Source organism: Zalophus californianus, chromosome X, assembly GCF_009762305.2.
Source record: "Zalophus californianus isolate mZalCal1 chromosome X, mZalCal1.pri.v2, whole genome shotgun sequence".
Taxonomy (NCBI): Eukaryota; Metazoa; Chordata; class Mammalia; order Carnivora; family Otariidae; genus Zalophus; species Zalophus californianus.
Window position 1 is genome coordinate 83,755,016 of NC_045612.1, and position 18,978 is coordinate 83,773,993.

At 38.9% G+C, this 18,978-nt stretch overlaps 1 long non-coding RNA gene across 3 annotated transcripts in view; it reads right to left on the bottom strand.

Annotated features, from left to right (window-relative positions):
• The window catches only part of LOC118356514, a 59,322-nt gene extending 40,616 nt beyond the window's left edge, over positions 1 to 18,706 (bottom strand). For 2 of the 3 annotated variants that reach the window (XR_004819812.1, XR_004819811.1), the window contains exons 1-2: positions 18,571 to 18,706; positions 18,386 to 18,459 (exon numbers count right to left, since the gene is read on the bottom strand). This is a non-coding gene — a long non-coding RNA (uncharacterized LOC118356514). Of the gene's footprint in view, positions 1 to 376; positions 4,299 to 18,385; positions 18,460 to 18,570 lie in introns of those variants that run through there. The other variant, XR_004819810.1, reaches the window with a different exon arrangement.
• Between the last annotated feature and the right edge of the window lie 272 nt (positions 18,707 to 18,978).

Below are 18,978 nucleotides of genomic sequence, written 5' to 3' on the forward strand. Positions count from 1 at the left end.
CCAGGTACCAGGCAGGCGTGACAATACAGCAGTTTGAGGGCTGTCGGAGAAAGAGGCAGGTCCACCTTCAGGAGCCTTAGGGCATAGAGCCAGTCGAAGAACACGGGTCTTTGTCCCCACCCTACCAACCAGGAACTTACTTCTCGAAAGAACCCAGGAGCTATCCTTACTGCTTCTTCACAACCCTCACCCTTCTGAACAATGACATCCATGCTCCTTAGCATGGCATGAAAGGCCTTCATGACCAGGCTAGTTCTCAATGCATTTCTCTATCACCCACATTAATTAATTAACTATTAACCATCCACATTAATTAACATTTCTCTATCATCCACATTAATTAATTAATAATACCGTTTATTCCATAAATATTTATTGAGTGTCTACTAAATATTACTATGCACTGTTCTTCTTGGCACTGGGGATACAATAGTGAACAAAACAAAGTCCCTGCTTTGTGGAGCTTACAGTCTACTGGGAAAAGACAAACACTAATCACAATAAATAAATAGAACATATATCAGGTAGTGATCAGTGTTTGGTACAAAAACATAAGACGTCAAGTAGGGTTAGAAAACACTGGTGAATGGGACTAATTTGGTTAGGGAATGCTTCTCCAGGGAGGTGACATTTCAGCATACTGGAAGTGGGGGGGGGAAACTCATGAGATTATCTGGAAAGAAGAGTGTTCCAGGCAGTGACAACAGCAGGCACAAAAGCTCTGAAGGGGGAGGGTTACCTGACCTGTTTGAAGAACAGCCAGGGGGCCAGGGTGGCTGGAAACGAGTGAGTAATGGGAAGATTAACAAGATAGGGGGTCAGAAAGAGCACGGGGACCACACTGTGTGGACTTCTGGGCCATGGTGAGGGCTTTGGCTTTTCTTCTGAGGGAGCTGGGAGCCATGGGAGAATTTTGAGCAGAGGAGAGACATGATATGATACGGATTTTAAAAGGAATTTCAAAGAATTAGTAATAGGTATGGTAACACTAGGCAAAAGAAACAAGACGATTACTAGGAAAACAAAAAGGTATACAACAGAGGATATATGATCAGAGTGTACTATGTGGTTTAGATGTGAACGATAATGACAATGTCATACTTATGCAAACAGAGATTACTGGTTGAACAAAAAGTGTATAAAATGTTCTTTTTAAATAAAAGATGCAACCACAAAGATGAGCAAGCAACAAGAGACTATTAGGGATGACTAGGCAGATTCGAAAGCGAAAAATACGCAGCTTGTACACATGAAAAATACACTTATTGGAATAAAAAATTCAGTAGACAGATTAAACAGACAGAGCTGACAGAGCTGAAGAGAGCATCAGTAAACTGAAAGATATATCTGAAGAAATTGCCCAGAATGAAATGCAGGAAGACAAGGAAATAGAAAATATCAACAAGACATTATGAGATATGGAAGATACAATGTGGTCCGAAATATGACTAACTGGATTCTGAGAAAGAAAATATGGAAAGGGTGGAAGAAAGACAATATTTGAAAAGATAATGGCTGAGAATTTTCTAGAAAGTATGAAAAACATGAATTAAAAAGCATGAAGCACATTTCCAAAGAAGAATAAAAAAGAAATACACGCCTAAACATGTTAGAATGAAACTGCATACACCCCTGCAGATCCCCCTCTGACAGAGAGAGAGAGAGAATTTCTTAAAAGTAGTTCAAGTATAAGAAAACAAAAATACCTACCAAAAATAGCAATTAGACCAACAGCAGACTTCTAAATACTTATAACAAATTATCTTTTAAGAGTGAGGATAAAATAAAGACATTTGCACATAACAACAAAAACTGGGAGAATTTAACACCAAGAGACCTGTACTAAAAGAACATCTAAACACTGTATTTATGATAAAAGAAAATGATCCCAGAATGATGGTCTGAGATGCAAGACTGTATGCATGTAAATCCAAACAAATACTGTCTATATAAAATAATACTAATGATGATATAGAATTTGTGAGGTTAGGAAAAAAAAGAAACAAACTAACATACGCAAGACAATAGCATGTGGCAAAGAGAGGAATGACCAGAGTTAAAGGTTCCTGCATTCTTCAAAAGGGAGGTTAAAATGCTATTTAACTTTAGACCTTTTAAGTTACACATGCATGGTAAAAGTTCAAGGATAACCACAGAAAGAATAATAAAAAGAATAAGAATGTGTAAATTTCAAACAGTACAGAGGAAAAAACTGAATAAGAAAGCAAATAAACAAATCTCAAAACTAAAAAACAGGCCAGAAAAGAGAAAAACGAAGCATAGAAAAGGTGGTGGTAGGAAATAGAAATAAAAAAGTACAATGGTAGAAACAAGTCCAAATATATCATAGAAAATGTAAACAGACTAAACTTGCCCATTAAAAGAGATCATCAGATTAGATTATTTTTTAAGGGTCCAGCTGTATGCCATTCTCAAGAGATATAATTAACGCATAAGGGCATGAAAATGTTGAACAACGAAAGGATGGAAAATTGTATATCACACAAATCCGAACAAGAAGAAAAGCTTGTGTTAAGGTAAGATAAGATAGACTTCAAAAAATGCATTATCGAGAATAGAGAGGGTCATTACATATTTACCAGGAATGTATAACAATTCTTCATTTGAATATTCCTAATAAAATATCCTCAAAATATATAAAATTTTTAAAAAGAACTGTAAGGAGAAACAGACAAATCCACCATCACAGCTGAAAATGAACACACCTCTTAAAATTACTGGCATAGCACGACCAAAATACCAGTGTAGTTATAGAAAATTTGAACAATACAATTAACAAACTTGATAATAGACATATGTAGAACTCTGTGTTCAACAATTAGAGAACATACATCTTATAAAGCACATAGGAAACATTAAAAAATATTGATCATGTACTAAGCCATAAAACAAGTCTCAATAAATTTTAGAGTTGTTATCACACGGACCACATCCTCAGACCATAATGCAATTAAGATAGATTTCAATAACAAAGAGATACATTAAAAATTCCCCGCACATTTAGAAATTTATAAACACACTTCCATATCACTCACCAAAGAAGTAACCATGATGGAAATGTTGAAGTACTTGGAACTGAACAATAATGAAGTATGACATGTTTGAATGTGTAGAAAGGTAGTATTTGGAAGGAAATGTATATCCTTAAATGCACACATTATAAAACAAGAAAGGCTGAAAATTAATGAGCTCCATGTCCAACATACGAAATCAGAAAAAGAACAACAGAATAAATCCAAAAAATGTGGACGGAAGGAGATCAAAAAAGATAAGAGCAGAAATTAAAGAAATAGAAAACAAAGACACAATAGAGAGGAGCAACAGAGCCGAAAGCTGGTTCTTGGAAAAGACTAATAAAATAGACAAACCTCTGGTGAGATTGATCAAGAAAAAAAGTGAGAAGGCACAAATAACCAATATCAGCAATGAAAAAGGAGACATAGTTACAGATTATATACAGCAGAGGATTTTTTAAAAAGGTAACTTTATGCCAATAAATTCGAGAATGCAGATAAAATGGACTGATTCCTAGAAATTGATAACTTACCAAAATTGACTCAAGAAGCAAAAAGAAATCCCGAGTAGCCCTCTAGTTACTACAGGAATGGAAGAAGCAGTTAAAACTCTACCCAAAACAAAACAAAACAAAACAAACAAAAGAACACAAACTCGGAGGCAGAACTTTGCAGCTGATAATGTGAATCACGGGTAGGTGAAAAGGTTTTGATCCCCTCAGCCCTGGAGGTGTCCACGTAGGCCTTAAGGCAGTGGAGAACCCAGGCAGGCCCCTTCTCTCTATGGGCGGCCTCCTGTAGAGATCCTTACAGGGTAGCCCTTAGTGAAATGGGGCCTGAGAAATCCCTCTACAGTCCCCGTGGGTAGTGAGCAGGAATGAGGAACATCCAGCACTCAGTTACTCCTCTGTGGTAAATGCGCTAAGCAGAGCCAAGGAGGAGCTCTATCGCTTGGACAGCCTCTTCAGGAGCCAGCTTCTGTGGTCTTCTGCTCACTGAGGACAAGGGGGGCTGTGGAGCCGCTGGAGGAGTCTGCGTTCCAGTTGCCAAGAAACACCACACACAGCCCGAGTTGTAACTGCTTGGTGTGGGGTTGGGTGCAGGGAGGCCAAGCAGGGGCTTCTGGAGGGCGTAGCTCCAGGTGGCAGCCCCGAAACTCTGTCTTCACGAATACCAGATACTTCTATCCGTTTGCAGCTGATGAGCCCTTTTAATGGTGTCCAAGCTAGCTGAAGGGTGGTGGTTCTAACAGTGATGCATGTTCTGCAAATAAGAGCTTCATCATTATTTCAAAATAATTAATATGAAAGAGTTCAGTCGGATTTGAAATCTAATCACACTGTCTCAAGAAATTCTAACAATATATTTGTCAGTAAAACAAAAAAGGCTGCTATCATTTCAATCATTAAACACTTCTGAACAAGTTAAAAATTGGCTCCAAATACTTTGTACAAAGTACATTGTACAAAGAGAGATTTTTGGTGGTGGTGACTGTTAAGAATTTGAAGAAACATATCATTAAAAAGTCTCGATCAGGATTTGTGTGTGGCCACTTGAAGCATAAAACCTGATATAAAATAAACATGGTATGGGAGCAGATTTCAAGTTTCTCAGATAGATTTTTGAAAAGATTTTATTTAGAAGTTGAATATTAATTCAATGTTAAAAAAGCAAAACACCAGGGCAAGATGGTTTTACAGGAGAATTCTACCAAATAGATCGTTCCAAAGTCATATAGCATCTTCCAGAATATTGTAAAAAAGGGAACACTAACTCATTCTAGGATACCAGCAGAACTCAAGGCCAAAAGCAAATTATGATTGCATGAGAAAGGAAAATTAAAGACCAATTTTACTCATGGACACAGATACAAAAATCCTAAACAAATATTAACAAACTAAATCTAGTACCGTATAAAAAGGAAAAGATCATGACCAAGTAGTGTTTATACCAGAAATGCAAAGGTAGTCTACCATGAGGAAAATCCATACACATCATTCACCACATTATTACATTACTGAGAGAAAAAAAAACCCATAATGATCCTAATAAATAGAAAAGGTATTTGACAAAAAAAAAATTCAACAGCCTTTTGTGATTTAAAAACAATAATAAAAACTTCTTAGCATAGTGACAGGTTGGCACTTGCTTTAATCTGGCAACACCTGGAGGAATCTACAGCAAATATCATTTTAAACAGGGAAAAAAGTTAGTGGTGTTTCCTTTAAAATAAATACCCAACAAGACAAGGATGCCCACTACTGTCTTTTCTCTTGAACACTGTACTGGAGGGCCTGTCCATCTCACTAACACAAGAAGAATAAATGAAAGGCATAAAGATTGGAAAGGGAAAAACCAAGTTGTCATTATTTATAGCTGATATTGTTGTCAACATAGAAAACACAAAAGAATATACAGATAGTAATGATGTACTATACCTTGGCTAATTGAGTTTAAAAAAAATATATACAGACAACCTAGAAGGAACAAGGGCTCCTTGAGAAATGGCCAATTCTAGGGATGGAGCAGGAAAATAACAAGATGAGTAGGGAGCATCTTGTAGCGCCAAAGCAGGTAAGGCAGGGCTAAGAAAACAAAAGATGGAGGCATTTGAAAAGGGACCCAGGAGCCAACTTGAAAGAGCTCCCAGTGGCCAAAGCTGGAACAATTTGAGCAACAAGACAAATGACAAAGTATTGGATTTATAATTAAAATTATTAAATAAATACGCACAAGTGCATACTGATACAAACAGGCAACTGAATAAATAAGTAAAGAGGTAAATAAACAAATAAGAAGAAATTAGTGGTTTTTACAGAAGAATTCCAAATATTACATGCAAATACACCCCCTTCCAGAGGTGGAGCTTAAATCTCCTCCCTCTCCTTGAGGGTTGGCTAGATTCTTCTAAAGAACAGAAAATAAAAAGGGAAAAATAACAACTTTACCATGGAGACACTTGGCAAATGCTACCTTAACCAGTGATTAAGGTCAACATCAATGATGTCATGGGGATATCACATACCTCTGATATAATATGATGAAAAGGGCACTTCAACTCTATGGTATTCTTTCCAAAAACAACCCCAGTCTAATTATGAGGCAAACTTCAGACAAATCCAAACTGAGGGACAGTGTACCGTACGCCTCAAAACTGTTACGGGCATGAAAAGCATGGAAAGACTAAGAAACTGTCATAGAGCAGAGGGCAATAGAGATGACAACTAAACGCAATGTGGTATTTTGAACTGGATCCTAGAACAGAAAAAAAGACATTAGTGGGAAAATTGATAAATCCATATAAAGTCTGAAGTTTGCTTAATAGTAATATACCAATATGGCTTTCTTAGTTTTGACAAATATATCATGGTGAGGAGTACACAGGAACACTCCATACTATCTCTTTACTTACTTTTCTGTAACTGTAAAATTAGTCTAAAATAAAAAGTTTGCTTAAAAAAATAAAAGTTTAGCAAGGTGAATGGCTGGAATATTGACATAAAAGTCAACTTCATTTCTCTACACCTGCAAATGAGATAAAACATGTTAAATGGCAAGCTCTCCCTTATAATAGCAGGAAAACCATAAATACCAAGGAATAAGTCTAACACAAGATATGCAAGACCCTATGCAGGAAATTAGCAAACCGTCCCAAGACACATTCAAGAATTTATTTAAAATGAAAGGGTATGTCATGTTCGTAGCTAGGAAGACTCAGCATCATCAACATATCGATTCTCTTCAAACTGATCTATAGATGCGTTGCAATTCCAATATTCCTGTAGGACATGACAAGACGATTCTAAAATGTGTTTGAAATAACAAAGGGCCAGGAATATATCATATTCCTGAAGAAGAATAAGATGGGAAGATGTTGCCGTACCAAATGTCAAGATTCTTTATGAAACCAAAGTAATTAAAGGTAGTCAGGTAGTCAAGTAATTAAAGCCATGTGATACTGGCTCAGGGACAAAATACTGGCCAATAGCAGAGATCCCAGCAACGGACCAATACAGAAATGGAACTTTGGTGTATGACAGATCCCGAGGCTATCCGTGTGGAAAGTAATGAAACTGGCTCCCTCCCTCATACCTTTATGCCACACAAAAATCAATTCCATTTGGATTAAGGACTTAAATAGGAAAAACAAAACTTTTAAACTTGTATTCCAAGAAAATAAAGAATGTCTTTATGATCGTAGGTTAGGAAAGACAACACAAAAAAGTGTGCTGGCTATACAGAAAAGATTGAATGGTTCAACTCACTGAAAATTAGGAATTCCTGTTCATGCAAAGACACCATAAAGGAAAAAAAAAAGCCACATAATGGGCAAATGATGAGTATCCAAGTAATTAAATAAGTCCTACAAACCAATAAAAGTGAGGAAAATCCCAATTTTAAAAATGGGCAAAAGACATTAACAGTCATTTCACAGAAGAAGAAACACGAATGGCCAATAAACATGAAAAAAATGCTCAACCACATAAGTGATTGGAAAAATGCTAATTAAGTCCACAATGAGATATCATTTTACTCTCACTATAATGATAAAAATTAAAAGTTGGGACAAAATCAAGTACTGACTAGGGTGTAGATCAATGGGATCTCATAAATTGTTGAAAGGTATGTAAATTGGTAACCTACATTTTGGCATAATACTGTCGAGCTGAATGTTTACACATCCTATTAACTAGCAATTCTATTCCTCAGAACATACCTTAGAAAGATGGGTGTATATGTGTACTAGGGGAAATGCACAAGAATATTCGTAGTAGTACTGTTCCTAACAGCAAAAAGCTGGAAACAATCCAAATGTCTATCAACAGATAAATGGATGCATACCATGTTTTATGGTCACGCAATTAACTATTATACAGCACTGAGAATGAACAATCTACAGTTACGTGCCAGAACCCAGGTGAAACATAATAATGAGTGAAAAAAAGTAAGTCACAGAAGACCACATGCAGTATGATGCTATTTTTCACAAAGCTCAAGACCAAGCCAAATAAATAATGTATTGGTTAAACATTTCCACAAATATGCAAAAAAATGTATCCAAAAGAGCAAGAGAACGGTAAACATAAGACTTAAGAGAATGGTAATTTCTGGCAGAGGGGGGACGGCGGGGAATGGGACAGAAAAGGACATAGCGATAGATGTTATCATTAATGTTGTTCTTGGGTGGAGTTGTGGCTTCTTCAGTTTTCATTACATTAGTTCCTGATAACTCATGTATATAATTTTTTATTACATATCTAATACATTCTGTATGAACAAACAGAGAATGAAGAGCAGGAGAAAGTGAGGAATGACAGCTCTTTTGGAGAGTTTTGCTGTTAGGGGAATAAAGAAAGTCACAGTTGCATGGGGATGTGTGATAAATCGGGTTTTAAATGTTTTTTAAAGATGGGAGCCATAGGAGATAAACGGAATGACAGAATAAGGGCTTTGGTGAACTGGCTTTCCCTTTAAAACAATGAAAATATGGGCAAACCAACTACAATCAACCATTTCAAAACTTGCAATTAACCAAAGACACAGAATGAAGTGAAAATCATCTAAGAGAAACTACTGAATCTCAGTAAGACAATGGGTTCTGTGACATTTTAACTTGTAGCTAATTCCCACCCTCTTTCCCTCTCTAGCTCAGTAGTATAGTAGGCAAAGGCTGACGAAATTGCAGACAACAGAGAGGCCTGACTGCTTTGGCCAGGAATTTAAAAAGGAAATCCTAGAGAATGAGACAACCATAGGAAACTTTGAAAAGCCCTGATATATTCCCAGGTATCTAAAGGGCTGTGCACATAGTCAAGGTTATGCACATGCACAAAAAAGAGGTGGAAAAGGAGAGGTCCCAAGTCACTCACTTCTGGCTGACTGTAAGCAGAATGTGAAAGCTAAGCCTGCTTTGTAAACTGGCTAAAGTTTGAAGACATGCCTTCTCACACAGATCCCCTTGGCGAAGGGTAGAAGACATATGGACAAGGCATTTAAGGAAATCCAACCAATCACTGGCTGACCACCAACGTATACCTACACAGGTGTGATCTCCTAGGAATCCAGGCTTAAAAATAAAAACAAGAAGTTTTTTAAAAATAAGCTAGCAGAGAAATCAGGGGCCACATAGTACAAGGAATACAGAATCCACAGAATTAGTTGAGAAAAGTCACCGAACAAATAAACAGCAATGAGAAAAATAACAACAACTACATATACACACACATACAACAACCACACACACACACACACACACACACAAATACCACACATACACCTACATATCCCAGAAAAACAAACCTTGAGGATAGAAGAAGTTGATACCAGAGTTGTTAGAATAGAGTATCTAAAATGCCCACTTTTGGGGGTGCCTGGCTGTCTCAGTCAGAAGAGCATGTGACTCTTGATCTTGGGGTCATGAATTCAAGCCCCATGTTGGGTGCAGAGATTACATAAACAAAAACTTTAAAATAATGCCCAGTTTTTGACAAAAAATTATGAGATATGCAAAGAAATAGCAAAGTATGTTACATGTACAAAAAAAAGCAGCCAAAAGAACTTGTCCCTGAGGGAGTCCATGTTCGGAACTTAATAGACAAAGACTTTAAATTATTACTATAAATATTTTCAAAGAAATAAAAGAAAGTATATCTATAGAATTAAGGAAAGGTTTGAGAACAATGTCTCACCAAATAAAGAATATCAATGAAGACATAGAAATCATAAAAAGAATCAAACAGAAAATCTGGAGTTGAAAAGTATAATAACTGAAATGATAAATTCACTTAGTGGGGCTCAACAACAGATTTGAGCTGGCAGAAGAGAGAAAGGGTAAAGTTGATGATAGGGCAACAGAAATTATACATTCTGAAGAGCAGAAAGAAAAAAGAACCAAGAAAAAGAAATGGAGCTTCACAACCCTATAGGACACCACCAAAAGTACCAACATATGTGTAATGGGAGTACCAAAAGGGCAAGAGGAAGAGAAGGGGCCAAAATATTGCAAATGTGATGAAAAATATTAACCTGTACACTTAAGAAGTAAATGCAAGTAGAATAAGCTCAAAGAGATCCACACCTAGACACATCATAGTGCAACTGGTGAAAGCAAAGACAAAAAGAAAATCTTGACTGCAGCAAGAGAAAAATGACTTATCACATATATGGGACCTTCAATAAGGTTAACGGCTGACTTCTCATCAGAAACCATGGAGGCCGGAAGATAGTGTGATGGCATCTTCAAAATATTTACAGAAAAAGAATGTCAACTCAGAATTCTGTATCTAGCTAACCTGGTTCTTCAAACATGAAAGAGAAGTTAAGATAAACAAAAACGGAAAGAATCTGTTGCCAGCAGACTTATCCTACAAGAAACGCTACTTTCAGGCTTAAATTAAAGGACACTAATTGGTAACTTGAAATAGGTATTATGAAAAAAAGTATTTTTATTTGTAACTCTTATTCTCCTATCTGTTTTAAAAGACAACTGTATAAAGCAATAATAATAAAACTGTGTTGATGGGCTTATAATGTAAGAAGTAATTCATATAATAATAACACTACAAAGAAGGAAAGGGGAACAGAGGCATACTGGAACGAAGTTACTATTGAAATTAGAATTAATTCAAAGTAGATTGTTTCCAGTTAAGATGTTAATTGGAATTCCCAGGGCAACCATTAAAAATCTAACTAAAATATATATACAGTTAACAAGGAAATTAAAAAGTTAAAGTAGAAAATATCTACTTAACACAAAAGAAGAGAGGAACTGAAGAACAAAGGAACAGCAAAGACAAATGACATACAAAAAGCATATATTAATCCTTCACAAACTCTTCCAAAAATAGAGGAGGAAACACTTCCCAGCTCATTCTATGCAGCCAGTATTACCCTGATACCAAAACCAGACAAAGACATCACAAGAAAACTGTAGACCAATATACTGTATGAATACAGATGTAAAATTCCTCAACAAAATACTAGCAAACCAAGTCCACCAACGTATAGAAAGTATTATATAACATGACCAAGGAGGATTTATTTCAGGAATGCAAAGTTGGTTTATCATCGAAAATTAATCAATGTAATATGCTATATTAATAGAATAAAGTACAAATTCCAGACAATCATCTCAATAGATGCAGAAAAGCATTTGACAAAATCCAACATCCATTCATGGCAAAAAGACTCAGAGAACTAGGAGTAGGAGGGAACTTCCTCAACTTGATAAAGCGTACCTATATAAAACCAACAGCTAACATCACAGTTAATGGAGAAAGACTCAATACCTTCCCCTTAAGATCAGGAACAAGACAAGAATGTCTGCTCTCATCATTTCTAGGCAACACTGTACTAGAAGATCTAGTCAGGGCAATTAGTTACGAAAAAGAAAGAAAAGGGGCGCCTGGGTGGCTCAGTTGGTTGAGCATCTGCCTTTGGCTCAGGTCATGATCTCAGAGTCCTGAGATCGAGCCCTACGTTGGGCTCTCTGCTCAACAGGGAGTCTGCTTCTCCTTCTCACTCTCTTTCTGTGCTTTCTCTCTCTCTCTCTCAAATAAATAAAATCTTTAAAAAAAAAAGAAAAAGAAAAAGAAAGAAAAGGCATCCAGATTAGAAAAGAAAAGTAAAACTATATTTGCAGATAACATAATCTTGTGTATAGGAAAATCTAAGGAATCCACTAAAAAACTATTTGAGCTAGTAAGTTCAGCAACGTGACAGGATAGAAGATCAAGAAACAAAAACGTATTTCTATACCCTAGCAATGAACACTCTGGAAGTGAAATTAGGAAAATAATTCCATTTATAATAGTAGCAAAAAGAATAAAATACCCAGGAATAAATTTAACAAAAGAAGTATAAGACTTGTACACTGAAAACTACAAAACACTTCTGAAAGAATTAAAGAAGATCTAGGGGCGTCTGGGTGGCTCAGTCGTTAAGTGTCTGCCTTTGGCTCAGGTCATGATCTCAGGGTCCTGGGATGGAGCCCCACGTTGGGTTCCCTGCTCCACAGGGAGCCTGCTTCTCCTTCTCCCTTTGCCTCTCCCCCTGCTTGTGCTCTCTCTCGCTATCTCTGTCACTATCTGTCTCTCTCTATCAAATAAATAAATAAAATCTTTTAAAAGAAAAATAATTAAAGAAGATCTAAATGGAAAGACATCTCATGTTTATGGATTGGAAGTCTTAATATTGTTAAAGGTTATACTTCCTAAATGGATATATAGATTCAATATAATCCCTATAAAAGTCCCAGCTGTTTTTCTGCAGAAATTGACAAGCTGATCCTAAAATTCATATGGAAATGCAAGGGACTTAGAATAGTCCAAACAGTCTTGCAAAAGAAAAACAAAGTTGGAGGACTCCCATTTCCTGATGTCAAAACTTACGACATAACTATAGTAATCAAGACGGTGTGGCCTGGCATAGTGACAGACCTACAGATCAATGAGGTAGAATTGAGAATCCAGAAAATTAACCTCTACATTTAGGATTTATGGTCAGTTGACCTTTGACAAGGGTTGCCAAGACAATTCAAAGGGGTAAAAATACTCTTTTCAACAAAAGATACTGGGACAACTAGCCATCCACAGGCAGAAGAATGAAATTTGGACCCTTGCCTCACACCATACACAAAAATGAACTCAAAAAGGATCAGTGAATCACCAAACTAAATATAAGAGCTAAAAACCATACAATTCCTAGAAGAAAAAGCAGGAAGAAACCTTTGAGACCTTGGGTTGGGGAATGTTTTCTTGGATATGACGCAAAATGCTCAAGTGAGGAAAAAATCGATAAATTGGACTTTCCTCAAAGTAAAAACTTTGGTGCATCAAAGGACATCATCAAGAAAGTAAAAAGACAACCCACAGAATGGGAGAAAATATATGCAACTCACATATCTGACAAGAGACTTGTGTCCCAAACATATAAAGGACACTTACAACTCAACAATAAGACAATCTAGGGGCGCCTGGGTGGCTCAGTCGTTAGGCATCTGCCTTCGGCTCAGGTCATGATCCCAGGGTCCTGGGATCGAGCCCCGCATCCGGCTCCCTGCTCCGCGGGAAGCCTACTTCTCCCTCTCCCACTCCCCCTGCTTGTGTTCCCTCTCTCGCTGCCTCTCTCTCTCTGTCAAATAAATAAATAAAATCTTTAAAAAAAAAAAAACCAATAAGACAATCTAATTTTAAAAGGGCTAAGGATTTGAATAGACATTTCTCCAAAGAAGATACATGAATAGCCAATAAACACATGAAAAGATGCTCAACATTATTAGTTCTTAGGGAAATGCAAATCAAAACCACAATGAGGTACCCCTTCATACTCACTAGGATGGCTATAATAAAAAGACAGACAGTAAAAAGTGTCGGGGAGGATATGGAGAAGTTGAAACCCTCATACATTGCTGATGGGAATTTAAAATGGTGCAGCCACTTCTGCGAACAGTTCTTCAAAAAGTTAAACATAGATTTTCCACAGGACCAAGCAATTCTCACTTCCTAGGTGTCTACCAAAGGGAAAAGAAAACACACATCCACGCAAAAACTTGTGCACAAATGTTCAGAGCAGTATTATTCATAACATCAAATGTGAAAAAACTGAAATGTCCATCAACTGACAAATGGATAGGATACACAAAATGTGGCATAACCATATAATGGAATATTATTTGGCAGTAAAAAGGAATGCTACATCAACAACATGGATGAACCTCAAAACCATTATGCTAAATGAAAGAAGTCAGTCATAAAGACTAATGTATTATACGATCTCGTTTATGTACAATGTCTAGACTAGAGAAATCAATAGATAGAGACAGAAAGTAGAATAGTGGTTACCTATGACTGAGGGGAGGGGAGGTGTGGGGAGGGACTGCTAATGAGTATGAAGCTTCTTTTCTTGGTGGGGATATAAATGTTCTAAAATTGATTGCAGTGATGGTTGCACAACTCTGTGAATATACAAAAAAACATTGAATAGTACCCTTTAAAAGGCTGAATTTTATGATGTTAAATATACCTCAATAAAGCTGTAACAAAAAGATGGGAACAATAACAGAATGTCTGTGTGCTAATGGGAATGATCTTTTAGAGAGGGGGAAATTGCTGAAGCAATGTCTTCAAGTAGGTAAAAGAGGATGGGGTTCCAAAGTAGAGGGACTGGATTTCGATGACAGCAGGGCCAGTTTATCCATAATAACAGAGAAGAAGGCAGAGTATGCAGATACAGATGCTGTTTGGTGGTTAGGTGTGGTGATGGGAATCTATGCAGGTTTTCTTCTGATGGTTTTGATCCTTCAGTCAAGTAGGCAGCTTGAGCATAGGATGGAAGGAGTGGTATCAGGAGATTTGAGGAGAGAGAAGATACAAAACAGTTCAGCTAGGAACGTAGGAGAGTGAATGGTCTAGGGAAGTGCAGTGGGGTGGGCAGAGTTGAATTTAACCAGGGCTAGGGTCTTGCTCTATAAACATGCTCAAGTGTAGAGGGCCAAGGAAGTGAGGATGTATGCAAAGGAATGATTATCATGATGGACCATGGAATCTAAGCTGATTAAAGGAAGGATATGGGAACACGGAGGAAGTAAAGGGTAGTGAAAACGTTGGGAGTTGGGGAGCTAGAGGGAGTAGACTAGAAGGATAAGAAGCACTGGCTGGACGGCAGGATGCCTGAAACAGATTATGGAGGCGGTGCAGTCATAGGTACTGATAAGAAGAAGGGTAAGACTGTTGGAGGGGGTGGTTGAGGTGGGGTTGAAAGGCAAGAGCATTATAGGAAAGCAGATCACAGAACTGAGAGACAAGAACATTGGAAAGATCACCTATGAGGATATTAAAATCACCAAGAAGTGGGACTGGGGTAGTGTTAAAAGAGTGACAGTGAGCTAGTAGCTAAATTCTAGGAAAGAAGTATGACGGGGGCAGGTATGTGTATATGTCTATCCATGACTATAACACAGATGGGTGGGTAAGGGTCTAGTCTGATGGTTTGAAATTTAAAGCAAGGTGGTTGTGGGGCGCCTGGGTGCCTCAGCTGGTTGAGCGTCTGACTCTTGATTTCAGCTCAGGTCATGATCTCAGGGCTGTGAGATCGAGCCCTGTGTTGGGCTCCACTCTGGGCGTGGAGCCTGCTTAGAGTTCTCTCTCTCCCTCTCTCTGCCCCTCCCCAACTCCCTCTCTAAAAAAACAAACAAACAAAAAAACCCCAAAACAAGGTGGTTGATATTTACATAATCTTAAAGTATCTCCCCACAGATCACTTACTAATTACAAAGGAAAAAAGAGTAACTATACTGGAGAAACCTGGCAGACACCACTTTAAACAAATAGTCAAAGTGAACAAAACCAGTATTGGGACCAACTGACATCATGTGCCTTCTGATATAAAGCACTGAAGACACATCTCTTCTGTGGTCTTCTTGCCAAAATTACATAAACGTAACTATAATCACAAGGAAACATCAGACAAACCCAAATTCTATAAAATAGCTGGCCAGAACTCTTCAAAAGTATCAAAGTCATGAAAGACTAAAGAACTGTCCCAGATTGGAAGAGTCTAAGGAGATATGACCACTAAATGCAATATGGGATCCTGAATTAGATCCCAGAAGAGAAAATTTATATTAGTGGAAAAACTGATGAAATCTGAGTAAGTTCTGTACTTTCATTAATAGTATTTTACCAATGTTAACTCCCTAATTTTGATAATTGAACTGTAGTTGCATAATTTATTAATATTTAATGAGTCTGAGTGAAGGATATATGAGAATTCTTTGTACTATTTCTAGAGGTTTTTAAATCTGAAATTATTTAAAAATTTTTTTAATTCTAAAAAAAGGTGGTTTGAGGAGGAGAGAGAGAAAGTGTCTGGGAAGGTCAATTAGAGTGAGGACACCTACCTTCATGTCTTGGCCTCCTGGCAAGAGGGGTTTGAGGGGGCTCCTGGGGAGCAGCGTGCTCAGGAGAAAGCCAATTTCTATTCAAGCAGTGGTTCTCAGCAGGGGGGTAGACAGTCAAGGGATGTTTGGGGGCATTTTTGATTATCACAATATTTGGAGATAACTGGTGACATTTAGTAGCCATGGACCAGGGGTGCTCAGCATCCTGCAGTGCACAAGACAGCTCTACACAGTAAAGAATTATATTGCATTCCATACAACTTTAGAACAACCCACCAGACAAGAATGTAAGTGAAAAACCCATTCATTTCATTCATTTATTCATTCAACAAACATTTATTGAGAGAGCCTATTCTATGCTAAGCACTGTTTTAGGTAACAGGGATACATCAAGGCACAAAAAAGACAAAAATCTCTGCCCTTCTGGAGCTTACAATCCAGCAGGAGAATCAAACAATAAATAACAAACACAATAAAGGTGTAGATTATATATCATAGAAGAGGGTGAGGAGCACTATGGAAAAAACTGGGGTATATGCTAGGGGAGAGCTGCGATTTTAAACAGGATGGTCAGGGTAGGCCTCACTGCGAAAGTGACATCTGGGTAGAGGCCTGAAGGAAGTGAGGGCATGAGCCTTATATATCTTGGGGGGAAACACCTTCCAGGTCCAGGGGATGGCCCAGTACAAACCCCTGAGGTGGGAGTGTGCCTCATATGTTCAAGTAGCATAAAGGAGGGCAGTGTGGGTAGAATAGAGGGAACAAGTGGGGCGAATGGTAGGAGAGAAGGTCAGAGAGGTTAAGAGGGCCAGATCATGGATTTTAGTATGTACTGACTTTTCCAGAAATTCAAATGAACCATATAAATTGAGGGAGGATTGCACTTGGTTTTTTTTTTTTTAAGATTGTATTTATTTATTTGACAGAGAGAGACACAGTGAGAGAGGGAACACAAGCAGAGGGAGAGGGAGAAGCAGGCTTCCTGCTGAGCAGGGAGCCCGATGTGGGGCTCGATCCCAGGACCCCTGGGATCATGACCCGAGCCGAAGGCAGACACTTAACGACTGAGCCACCCAGGTGCCTCTGCACTTGGTTTTGTTTAAAACTTTATGAAGAATTATTCATGACTCGGAAAATCACATCACCCTACCCATGGTTTCTGAGTCAGCAATCAACACACATGTAAGTGTCACATTCCCAGATACAAGGATCATTACGTGCAAGACCATTCATTATGTCTTCTAGTGAAATTATATCCCAGCCTTTACATGTTGAAATACAAATTGTTTTATTAGAAATTACTCTTCCTTTACTTCTCCCTTATATCACAATTAGGACATTACGTTACATTGGTTTGGGAGGAATTATGTGTGGAGACAGATTCTATTATCTATGCACTTCATTTCAGGATAGTGAAAGGGACATTTCAAAATAGAAATTATAAAAATGGAGTGCTGGGTCCAATAGGTATGAGAACCACTAAGGCATGGCAAGAAAACCAAGGAACTATTCAGAAGCCAAGGTGAGAATGGAGTTTTTGCTGGTGACTGACAGTGAGTTCCAGAAGGCCTGGTTAAAGGATTTCAGGATGGGGACAGAAAAGAGGGCTGTGTGGAGATGTAACTAGGAGAATCCTGATCTTATTGCAGTAACCAACATAATAAAGGATAAAGGGCCTGGTTCACTGTTTCATCTAAGTTGCCCCCCACCCTGGTGGTCTCTGCCTGTTTAACACAGTAGGGTGGGGAACAAAGAGGGTTCTTTCCTCAGCCAAGGTCAGGCTCCATTTTTTTGTTTGTTTGTTTGTTTGTTTGTTTGTTTTTACCCACAGAACAGTCCATGGCCCCACTCTAAGCTCATAGATGCTCTCAGGCCAGACTCATTGCTATAAACAATGCACCTCTAACCTGCTTAGAAAGATGGAAAAGAGACAGAAAGATGAAAAACAGTAACAGAAAAAGAAGCATTCAGAAAGAAGAATCAATGGGGGTAGGGTCAGAGACAGGCAGGGAGAAAACAAAGCCAAAGACCAAGAGAGATCATATTTTTTTTTTCAGTCACGACAGTCATCATTTATTGAAAATTTTCTAGGGGCCAGGCACTGGGCAAAGTGATGCACACGTATTGTCTCAGATGGAGATTATTAGACTCCCATTTGACAGATGAAGAAACTGAGGCATAAGTGATGTAGATGGCTCAAGGTCTCATGGCTAGTTTTAACTGGTAGCGTCAGGGTTCAGCCTTCTAGGTCTGGGCTGTCTAGTATGTCTCAGAGAAGGAGACAGGCAGATATATTGAGACACACGGAAAGATGGAGAAGGAGAGGGAGAAGAGCGGCAGAGAGATGGAGATTTACAGGCACGCAGACGATCACGTGAGCTGCAGACCTGCACAGAACCGTTTCCCAAGAGACAGGGGTGGGCATGGGTGATGGGCTCCGCAGGGTACTCACCTGGTTGTTGTCTGGGGCTGCAGGGGCACTCGCCCTCCCTTTGCTACCCGCACGATCCTCCGCAACCCGCTGACCTAGGGTTAAGAGGCCGCCCAGGTAAAAGCTCGCCCAGGCCCCACCCCTCATGCGCTCCAGCCCGGCCTCTTTCCCTCACACCCCCCACCCCCGTCTTTACAGCGTCTCACCAGACACCTCCTGCCCTCCGCGCCGCCGCTGCCGAGCGCGAGCAGATTCGAGGGGCCGGCGGCTGGACCTAGTGAACGCACTGGACGCGTCCCTCCAGCCGGCTGGAGAGCTAGCGGGTTAGCAGGCCTCCACAGCTACTGACCGCTCTCGGGCTCCCATTGGAGGAGTGCCCTCCTGCCTTCCCTGGGATTGGCTGGAGATGGAAACACTTTAGTTTTACCCCCCAGGCCGGGATCCAGGTCGAAGAAAACTCCGCCCCCCTGGGGGTCTTTGATTGGTTTATGAGCCAAGCCCACCCTTTCACAGGATTGGCCAGGAGAGGAGGACTTGTCGTTGCCTTTTGCCAGGCCATTTGACAGGCCTTTGGGAATTAGTTGGGAACACGCAGACGCGAAGCCCAAAGTAGG